This window comes from Acyrthosiphon pisum, chromosome A1 (assembly GCF_005508785.2).
Source record: "Acyrthosiphon pisum isolate AL4f chromosome A1, pea_aphid_22Mar2018_4r6ur, whole genome shotgun sequence".
Classification (NCBI taxonomy): Eukaryota; Metazoa; Arthropoda; class Insecta; order Hemiptera; family Aphididae; genus Acyrthosiphon; species Acyrthosiphon pisum.
The window spans coordinates 97,989,365-97,999,595 of record NC_042494.1 but is presented as its reverse complement, the minus strand read 5'-3'; the positions used below and the strand labels follow the sequence as shown (position 1 = coordinate 97,999,595).

General features: G+C 27.9%; 1 protein-coding gene across 6 annotated transcripts in view; it reads right to left on the bottom strand.

The window, feature by feature from the left end:
* LOC100160869 (beta-1,4-N-acetylgalactosaminyltransferase bre-4) overlaps nucleotides 1-10,231 on the bottom strand; it is a 54,472-nt gene that overhangs the window by 31,164 nt on the left and 13,077 nt on the right. Inside the window, exon 2 of one of the 6 annotated variants that reach the window (XM_029487869.1) lies at nucleotides 8,755-8,854. The exons of the other annotated variants lie outside the window; for them this stretch is intronic. The gene's annotated coding sequence lies outside the window, so the exon portion shown is untranslated. The remainder of the gene's footprint in view (nucleotides 1-8,754; nucleotides 8,855-10,231) is intronic. 6 annotated transcript variants of the gene reach the window in all.

Genomic DNA, 10,231 nt, shown 5'->3' with positions numbered 1-10,231 from the left:
ACTTCGATGTTTTATTTGGGTTTTGGATAATTCAGGTGTTGTAAAAAGGTTAAGTTTATGAGTTTTAGGTGTTGGATTTTTAAAGGGTTTAGAGGAGAGATTCCCAAACTGTGGGTCACAATTATATGTTTGGTGGGAGGCGGAAAGTTTTGAAATACCTATACATGTATTTTTATAATATTAATTATTTTATATTAGATTACTATAAAATATATATATTTTATGTACCTACTTATAAAATTTACGATTATTTTCCGTGTAACTATTGTATCTAAATTTAGTACTTTGGTATAAATGCAGTTTAGTTCCAATATGATTATTGAATTGTTTTATCATGATCCGCGAGGATTACGAGTGTACCAGTGACGGAATGACGTGTCACCACAACGCTGTTGTGCTATATAACTATATAAGGCATCTCAAAGATAGCGATCATCAATGTAAAAACAACAAAAAAAAGGTAATTTAAATAATTTAATGATTTATTTAGTTAAGGGTAGTAAAAATTTAAAATTTTTCCAAAATGGGTCGTACCGTAAAAACTAAAAAGTTTGGGACCCCTGGTTTAAAAGCGTGTTCAAGGTTCTGACGGAAACCAACAACAAATTTATAACTGTGGATCCTTATTTTGATAGTAATTTTTCAAATCATATTTAAATTAAACTTGTTAAATTTGAAGTTACTATATTTATATATGGTAACTTATTATTGCGAAAAAAAGATGGCGAGTGGAGTCGAAACACAAATATAGTAAAAAATTGAGATTTATCCATAACGATAATAAGCAGTCTAATTTTTGTTTCTTGACGGTTGTTATACATTTTATATAATTTGTGAGCATAGAAAATAGTAAATACATTATACATAAACCTAATGATCCTGTGCAGTTTGCATGTATTTTAAAACTTGATTTTACAGTGTACTTACAGTTTTAATTTTAAATGTCCATTTTTTTTTTCAATCAGGTTAAATAAAAACCCTAAAAAGTATGATAGCTATTTCGGAGTTTTCCAAAAACTCCTCATTCACTCATCAATTATCCTAAAATACACTAAAAAAAGTTATATAATTATATATTTATGTATTTTTTACATAAAAAATATAATTAATTATTTTAGGTTCTATGCTCCCACCTGTGACGAAAATATAATATAATATATTCTGCACCCGTTCACGAAGATATATTAAACACAACTAGTCTGACCGTTGATCAGAGACGAAATGGAAATCTCATTTTCTTTTCTAAATTCTTATCCAGAGAGACCGACTCGCCCTTCCCGTTGTGTGTCACTGGTCGATTTTAGGGTTAACTTTTGCCTGACTGAATCCAATATTCTTACGTCTCGTTCTATCCTTCAAACTATTTGCACACCCCCGCATTTTTTTTACCTACCCTGATGATTGCGTGTATTGCCAACAAATACCCTTATTTCAGTATTTCTAATATTGTTATAGGTAGATAGGTACACATTATTCCGTTAAAATTTACAATTACAATCTATTAAAATAATCCTATCATAATAGTAATTTTAAATTTGCTATTAAACACGTTACCTTATGTTGTGAATTTACCTATTGTTATGGGTTCTCACACAATAACAAACTATAATTGTTATTTTTTTTATATTATATTATAATGACCAAAAAACAATAACATTATTTTATATTGTTGTATTGTAGTGAAAAAAAGTAATAGATAAAACGTCACAAATTACGCAAATTAAAAGTAAATTATTATCATTAAAATGTTTAATTCAACACAAAGAATGGTATTGGTTTTAAAATTATATTTTTATTTATTGTTTACAGTAACGTAATTTATGATAGGTAGTATCAGTACTTTCCAAAAGTTGTATGTTGTATTGTTGTGTATATATACTTATAATAGTTATCAATAGATTAGGTATGTATTAAATACATTTGTTACTTCAAACAGACCATTTTTAAATGTATTCAGTGGTTAATTGCAGCATACATTAAAATATTCAATACCTACTATGAAAGAAATTTAAGCAAGCCCATTTTTAACCAAGCTCCACTCAGAATCTTTTTTTCCAATGCATTGGTATAAATGTATAATGGTATACCGTCATACCACCACAATACCTCAAGAAACGCTACACGTTGCGTCAATCCACGTTTCAGCCGGTATGTGTAGGCGTAGGTTCAGATTTGAAATAACGAGCAACTGAAAGAGACGGCTGGAGAGATGGGCGTTTGACAATTGACGGGATCGTTCTAGCAGCCATATACCCGAAGGAGAAGAAGATTCAATACATGTATCTGTTGCCGTAGTAAGCAAAGGAAGTCGAGTTTCAAGTATACTTGTTTATTGTATATCCAGCTGTCTAGTTTTTACATTTGTACACTTATAAATTAGCTTTATATTAAGGAATTTCTAGAATATTATTTAGTTTTTAATATACTTTCAAAAAAATGGAAGACATATTTTATGTTCATAATTTGTGTTTCATATTAATTTTATCATATATTTAGTTTTTTGTTTTTTATTTTCAGTTTTATAAGGAAATATATTTTAATTTATGAAACATGTTTTTAAAACTAGCTTTTTACTTTTTTTGTACATTATTGTCATCTTGAAATAAAAGTTTGGACATTTCACAGTATCTTTGTCATGATATTTAGCATTCTAGGTCCATACAAAATATTTAAATTTATTATTGAAAATTACTAGATATTAAGTTTTCAGCTCCTAAAACAAAACTTTTATTCATAAGTTATTAATAATTTCTCACAAAAACAGTAGAAGTTTAATTATTAACATTTCCCGAAGTTTTAAAGCTTTTATATTACTGTATAAGTAAATGAAAATGAAAAAAAATTTTAAATAATCGTTTTATAAAACATATTTATGTTATTTTATTTAACAGATTTATTGTATATTTTTTATATTTTAATCCAAATATGTAATTTGTATATTTGTATGTATACAAAAATGCAATTTTTTAAAATTGTTTTCTACACTTTTAAAAATTATGAAAGTGATATTCAAAACAATATTTTAGGAGTACCTAATAATTTAGTGTAAGACTTACTTCCAATATCAATTTTTTTTTAGTAGTATCACTTGTTTATGATAAGCAATTAACTATTCAAACTCAAAATAATATGATAGTAATCTATCTAACCTAACAAAAATTAAATGAACTATCCTAACTATTTTATCAGATTATGGATAAATTTGGTCAAAAATAATAAAAATAATTAATAATTTAGAAATGATTTTTGAAAACATAATGTTGTGCATTTTCAATAATAGTCTTGGTGAAATTAGATGAAAGTTGTTGGTTCGGTTACTGACTGTTCAGATTTACATTATAAACATCAATACCAATGTATAAGCTCGTAACTCGTGCGACCTCGCATAGATATAGGTACATAGTATTATGGTGAAACCGTTTACTGAGTACTATCGACAAACTTAAAAGCCTTTTCAGTTTTCTATGTCCCGATTATACATTTCATAGATGTTTTTGACTAGGTAGGTATATGAGTATATGAATGTCCATTAATTTTGGTTTTCCTATTATTTTACTTAAAAATAGCTTATTCTTAGTTAAGACTTAAAAAATAGAAACAAAACTTTATATTTTCAGTTGCAATATATTATAACTGACGTTGTATTTAAATATAACAGAAACAAAGTAAAAAACTGCAAAGCAGTACGTACAGTATGTTATGTCGAGAATGTCATTGTAATGGACGTGTTATATTTGAATTCAATGATAAATTATTACATGATTTATAGTGCATACGAAAAACGATTCTGATCAGAGACGTTATATTCTCCTATAAATAATCTTTGTAAAAATAATCAAATTTAATAATAAAAAGAATTTAATACAAATCAATAATATTTCATGGCTAAAAATAACTTCCTGGTAAATTTTTTATTCGTTTAAGGTAGAAAAATTTGTGGGGAATATATCATAAAATATCTTATGTTGGCTAAGAAAAAAAAACTTTTATAAATTTCTATCTGAAACATAGTTTACAAAATTTGAAAAATTTCTCATTGCTATAAAAGCCCATATAACTTAAAAAAAAGTGACAAGGAATAGTTTGAATTTTACTATACATAGAAAATGCTAATACAATTATTTGGTGACAATTTCTACTGTTATTCATTTTGGAGTTAAAACAAAATATCAAACATCGTAAACATTTTAAATTGAAACGCTCATAAAAAAATTATGTTACTTCCCGGTAACTATTTTTTTTATCAAATGTTATAAAATTTGTATGGATTTTCTATTAAAATTTCTAATGTTAGCAATGGAAAAAAACTTTTTACGAATTTCGAACTGAAAAATAATTTGCACATTTTCGGGCTATCGATGAATTTTTGTCAACATTTGAACTTTAAATGCATATAAAAAATAGTCTTGCCTGCATATCTTTAATATTTTTCAAATACTATTTAAGAAGTTTACGAGGAACCTTTCATTAACTTTTCAAGCTTTTAAACTAAGTGCAATAGTTTATATCGACAATAATTTACAAAAATGTACAAAATTCGAAAATTTCTCAAAGCTATACATAGCTCAAAAAGAGTCAAAATATTTCAAAAATGTTACCATGTATGGAAAATGCTAATATATATATTTAATGAAAATTTCAGCTTTCAAGTATCAACGGTTATTAAAATAAAATAAAATACTTTTTTTTTCATTTTTCCTTAATTTTGTTTTTGTTTTTCTCGATTCTTTCGAAAACTACTGCGAATTTTGACATGGAATTTGACCACTCAAATGCACCAAATAGATTCAATTTACTATCAGAAATGATGCTGATGTCAAAAATTGGAGCATTTTCCAATGCCCCAAATGTTGATGTCAGAAAAAAAAACACACATCCTTGTAAATACAATACATTAATCGTTACGTCCAGAATCTAAAATTATTATTACATTCAACGAGATTCAAGATATATATTTATTAGGCATTTATATTTAAGTTATAAATAAAAATGTCCACTCAATTGAAAAAAAAAGTTCATTGATTTAAAAGTAATTATATATTTTAATGAGTCTCAATAAAATACAAATAAAATGTGAAGTTAACGATCATTAATATTATTCATACATAAATAAGATTAAATGACGAGTTACGTAACTCTTTTAAATACAAAAATAAATGTTAATAATTACCCAAGAAAATAATTTTGACTGTAAAAAAACCATAGAGAAAATTATTAATTTAACATAATTTTACAGGATTAAAAGTTTTAAATAATTTATGACAGGAACTTAGTAGACGTATAAATAATTTTAAATTGATATGACAACTCTCGAGGATGAGTTTAATTCTACAGTAAGTGTCGTACAGTCTCTCATTGATTGGAACTTAGACAAATTAGGTAATACTTAAATAGTTAAATGTTATAACTAGGGCAGTGAAGTTGTTGCATTTGCATGTTTTTTTTAAATGGTTATATTTATTGCTGAGTGAGCTTAAAATATGTTTCATTAAACTCTTAATTTAAACCAAAAAAAATTATATTGCAATAAATGCAATTTTGGTGATTTTTTTAATTTTACTGCAATTTTAACTATTTTTGATAATTTTCGTTTACATTTAAGATTATATAACTTAATATATAAAATAAAAGTAACTAAACGTAGCAGTGAACAAATTTCTATATTTGTTGTAATACCTACTTATTATTTCTATAGAGCGATTATCGCATTTTGGTCGTTAAGATAAAAACTTGTCCCTCAATAACATATATTATCGTCTATTTATTTTATTATCGTCAAAAATCATCCGCACGTTTTTGTGGCACGTACTGTAGTCGTTCGTTATACTTTGTCGCGTCTATTTCGTCCGTTAAAATTCCAAAAGTCAAACCGATTAAATCAGCCATTTTAAAAAATTACGTATCAGAATTTGGTGACGCTATATTTTCTTCTGATGGCAGTATTCTCTTTTGTAAAATGTGTGAAGTGCAAGTATGTGCCGATAGACGATATATTGTGTACACAACATCTAAAATACAGATAAACATTCTAGGGCAGTAAATAAGAAAAACAATACAAAGTCACAAGTTCAACAATTAGTAACAAATACAAAAAAATCAAATTTTTCGTTTGATCTGTGTAAAGCATTGATGTCAAGTAATATTCCGTTACATAAAATTAGTAACATACATTTCCGGTCATTTTTGGAAAAATACACTGGAAAAGAAATTCCAACAGTTACTACTTTACGCAAAACATATGTAAATGATTGCTACGATGATACTATGAAAATTATCAGAAATTATGTAACTGGTAAAAAAATATGGGTATCTATAGATGAAACAACAGATACAAGTGGACGTTTCATAGCTAACGTTGTAATCGGAACCTTGGAATTTGATCTACCTGGTAAGATATTTTTACTCACTACGGAAATTCTTGAAAAAGCTAACCATTCTACAATAGCCAAACTTTTTGACAAGTCCATGTTTATAAATATTATGGCCCAATGGAATACGTCACGATGACGTTTTGTTATTTTTATCTGACGCGGCCCCTTATATGGTCAAAACAGCTTCTACAATTAAAGTTTTATATTCTAAAATAGTGCACATAACTTGCCTGGCTTACGGTATACATAGAGTCGCTGAAACCATAAGAAGTAATTTTCCAAAAATTGATAAGCTTATCGCCAAAGTAAAACAAATATTTTTAAAGGCTCCTAACCGTATTTTATTGTTTAAAGAAGAAGCTCCAGGTATTAATTTACCTCCTCAGCCCATTATAACCCGATGGGGGACATGGATAAATGCCGCGTCCTACTATTGTGAACATTTTGTAGAAGTAAAAAAAGTAATACAATTATTAAATTCAAATGATGCTATTTCTATTGAACAAGCTCAACATCTTTTGTCGGATAGTTCTATGGAAACCAACTTGGCATTCATTCATTCCAATTATGGTTTCATACCAGCAGAAATCACTAAACTCGAAACCCAACATGTTCCATTAATCGAAGCTTTATCTATAGTTAAAAACGTTGAAACTAAAATAGAAAAAATTACGGGACAAAATGGAATATTAATAAACCAGAAATTCAAAACTATTTTACAAAAAAATGAAGAATATCAAATAATTTTTCGTATATCAAAAATTCTAAGTGGAGAAATACAGTCAATGGAGGGCTTGCCAGAAGACTTGACCAACAACGATTTAATCTATTTCAAGTACGCGCCAATAACAACTACTGACGTAGAAAGAAGTTTCTCCCGATACAAAAATTTGTTGTGCGATAACAGACGATCATTCGATTTTGAAAACTTAAAAAAATCATTTGTAGTGCAATGCAATAATGTAAGCAATATTCATATTTAATTTTTATTATTATTATGTATTAATATATTTAATTTTATTGATTATAATTAAATTTTTTTAAATTTTTTCAATGCAATTTTTAAATTTATAAGTGCAATTTTTAATATATTTTAATGCAATAATGCAATCAATTTAGTGTGTTTTTTAATGCAATAACTTCGCTGCCCTAGTTATAACTATATAAATGTAAAAAAAATAACTAAGGTAAGTAAGGTCATGCACACATTAAAATAAATAATTACTTAGAAATAAATAGGTACAAAAAAAAAAATTTAATAAAGTTTTAAAACTTATTATTAAAATAAATTAATTTTCCAAGTACGATTCGTAAAATAATCTGCGAAGTCGTAAAATTCTCAAAAATGCGAACTTAAAAAGGTTATAAACTTATAACTTTGAAATTATAAGTCCAACCGACAAATTAAGAAATTCTGATTGCAACATTGTTCTTAACTCCCTGAAATACATAGGTTTGGAAAAAATTACTGTGAGTTAAACTGCATTGTAATGCCATATTTCAATATATTTATGCAATTGAAATTGATTAATGATTACTGATTAGTGTTTATTATGAAGTAATATTATCTTAGTTATGTACAGTTGCCATAGGGGTTTCGGGTTTTTATTTGTTGTTTCTATAAAATATCCATTAATAATATTTATAGTTAAACTAGCTGATCCCGCGCACTTCGTTGCCCGTAAAAAATGGCAACTCTCAAACAAATTGTGATTGTTCAATTTTTTTTTGGTGTAACTCACTGCAGTAAGTGAAACTCAGCCACCCTGGCATGCAATGTGCGAAAATTCGATTTGATGCATGCTTGTACCTGATCTGCCCGAATAACCAATGGCAACCAATAATAAATAAATACTAATTTCTACCAATATTTCTCCTATAATCAATAGCAGATTTGATCAATAAACAAAAATGTCCATCGTAAATCTCAAAATCCCTATTTGATCACCTCCCCGGGTCGGACCTACCTGGTCTAATTATGAATCTAAACCATTCAAGCACGTACAAACAATTTTATCAAAATCGGGGGAGCTGTTTAGGAGAAATTTGAATACTTACACACGAGAAGAAATATATATTATATATATATTAAGATAAGTACTTAAAAATGGTACGCAAGTTTAAAATAAAAAAATCATGGGAGGGGATACTACACCCAAGTCCCCCCCCCTGTAAAGTTTTTTTCATTATCATCTAAAAATAAGTTTTTGAAGGCAATATTACATTTATAATTTCATATTTTCAAGTGTTGCAATATCGTGGGGAAGCCACTCGTCAAGTTTACTCAAAATATAATATAAAGCCCTTATTTTATCTAAGTTCGAATATATTTATATATATTTACAAATGCTAAAGCATCAGCAGCTCTAAAAATAATCGATACCGTAAATAATCGATACACCGGTCTTAGACTGACCAATGACCATTGAACCATTCCACTCCAGCTCGATATTCAGAATTCTTAATATTGCAGGTGTGTCACCCTTTAACATAAAAAGAACCCAAATTATCATATGATACTCGCCATAAGACGTACGCAAAATAATATCAAAGTAATGAAGCAAATCAAAGTGGTCCTAGATGTTATTGAGAACAAAACCACTCAGGCGCATATAGCGCTATATCAAACATCTACGTCAACTAAGTGTTGTGAACTCACTAAGAAAAACACCATACCCATTACCCATAATATATAAACAACAACTCCAATCAATCATATCCGAACTTCCTGATTTTACTGAAGTACCTATATAGGTACATCGACCGAATCAAAAATGGATAAACAACTGTATTATTCCAAGACTGTTCTGAGACTGCCAAATACTAGTTCTGTCTACACAGCTGAAGCAGTCGCAATTCTTATGCTCCGGACCTTATAAAAAAAGACTCATTATGCACAAAGCGGTCATCCTCAAGACCTCAGCACATAGTACATTGATACAATTGCATCCTCGGAGACTCTTATTCTAACAGATTTCATCTTACTTGACACTAAATCTATAATCGGAGTACCCTCCAACGATATGACGTGGTAGCAGCTAGCCCTTTTTCCATACATTTTTGGGCCCTGTACTACATTTTTTTGCGGGCCCTTTACAAAGCATCCAATCAAATACAACCAATTACAGGCCATGCGGGTGTCCCATATACGATTTCTAGATATAGGTTAGGTTGACCCACAGCTTAAAATATAAAAAGCAGGTAAGTGGATGTTGTTCTGCTGTACAGTAGATTACAAGTGGGTCATTGTATAATGGTTGTATTAAATGTTAATTCAATGATATAATATCATTGTATAAGAAAAACGATTCTGAGCGGAGACGGTTTGTCAGTCTGGATATTTTATATTGTTATTATTTATTTTAACATGTAGGTGATCAAGTTGAACTATTATTAAAATATTACAATTTTTTATTCGTTTCTATGGTGATAAACAAAGCGTTAGAAATTAAAAACACATTTTTTCGTAATTTTTCGATGGTTTTTCCAGTGGCATTAAATAACTATTGAGAAAATCGAAAAATGACCTCTCTAAAGTACCATCTTGATCTAATTTGCTAAAAGATAAGGTACTATAATATGTTGAAATCGAAACACTCCTTCTGGAAGAAATTTTGTATACAGGATATAAAAATAAAAATAAAAAATAAAAATAAACACCATTGCAGTGGCGTACTTAGACCTGAACTTTGGGGGGGGTTTTAATTTTTTATTTAACATATTAGATGACGTGACACCTGAAAATAACAAAACATATCGTACATTTTAATAGATTACTAATTTTTATTCGTGATACTTAACCATATGTATAAAAAAAAAAAAAATGTTAAATTATATAATAATAATAATAAAAAAAAATT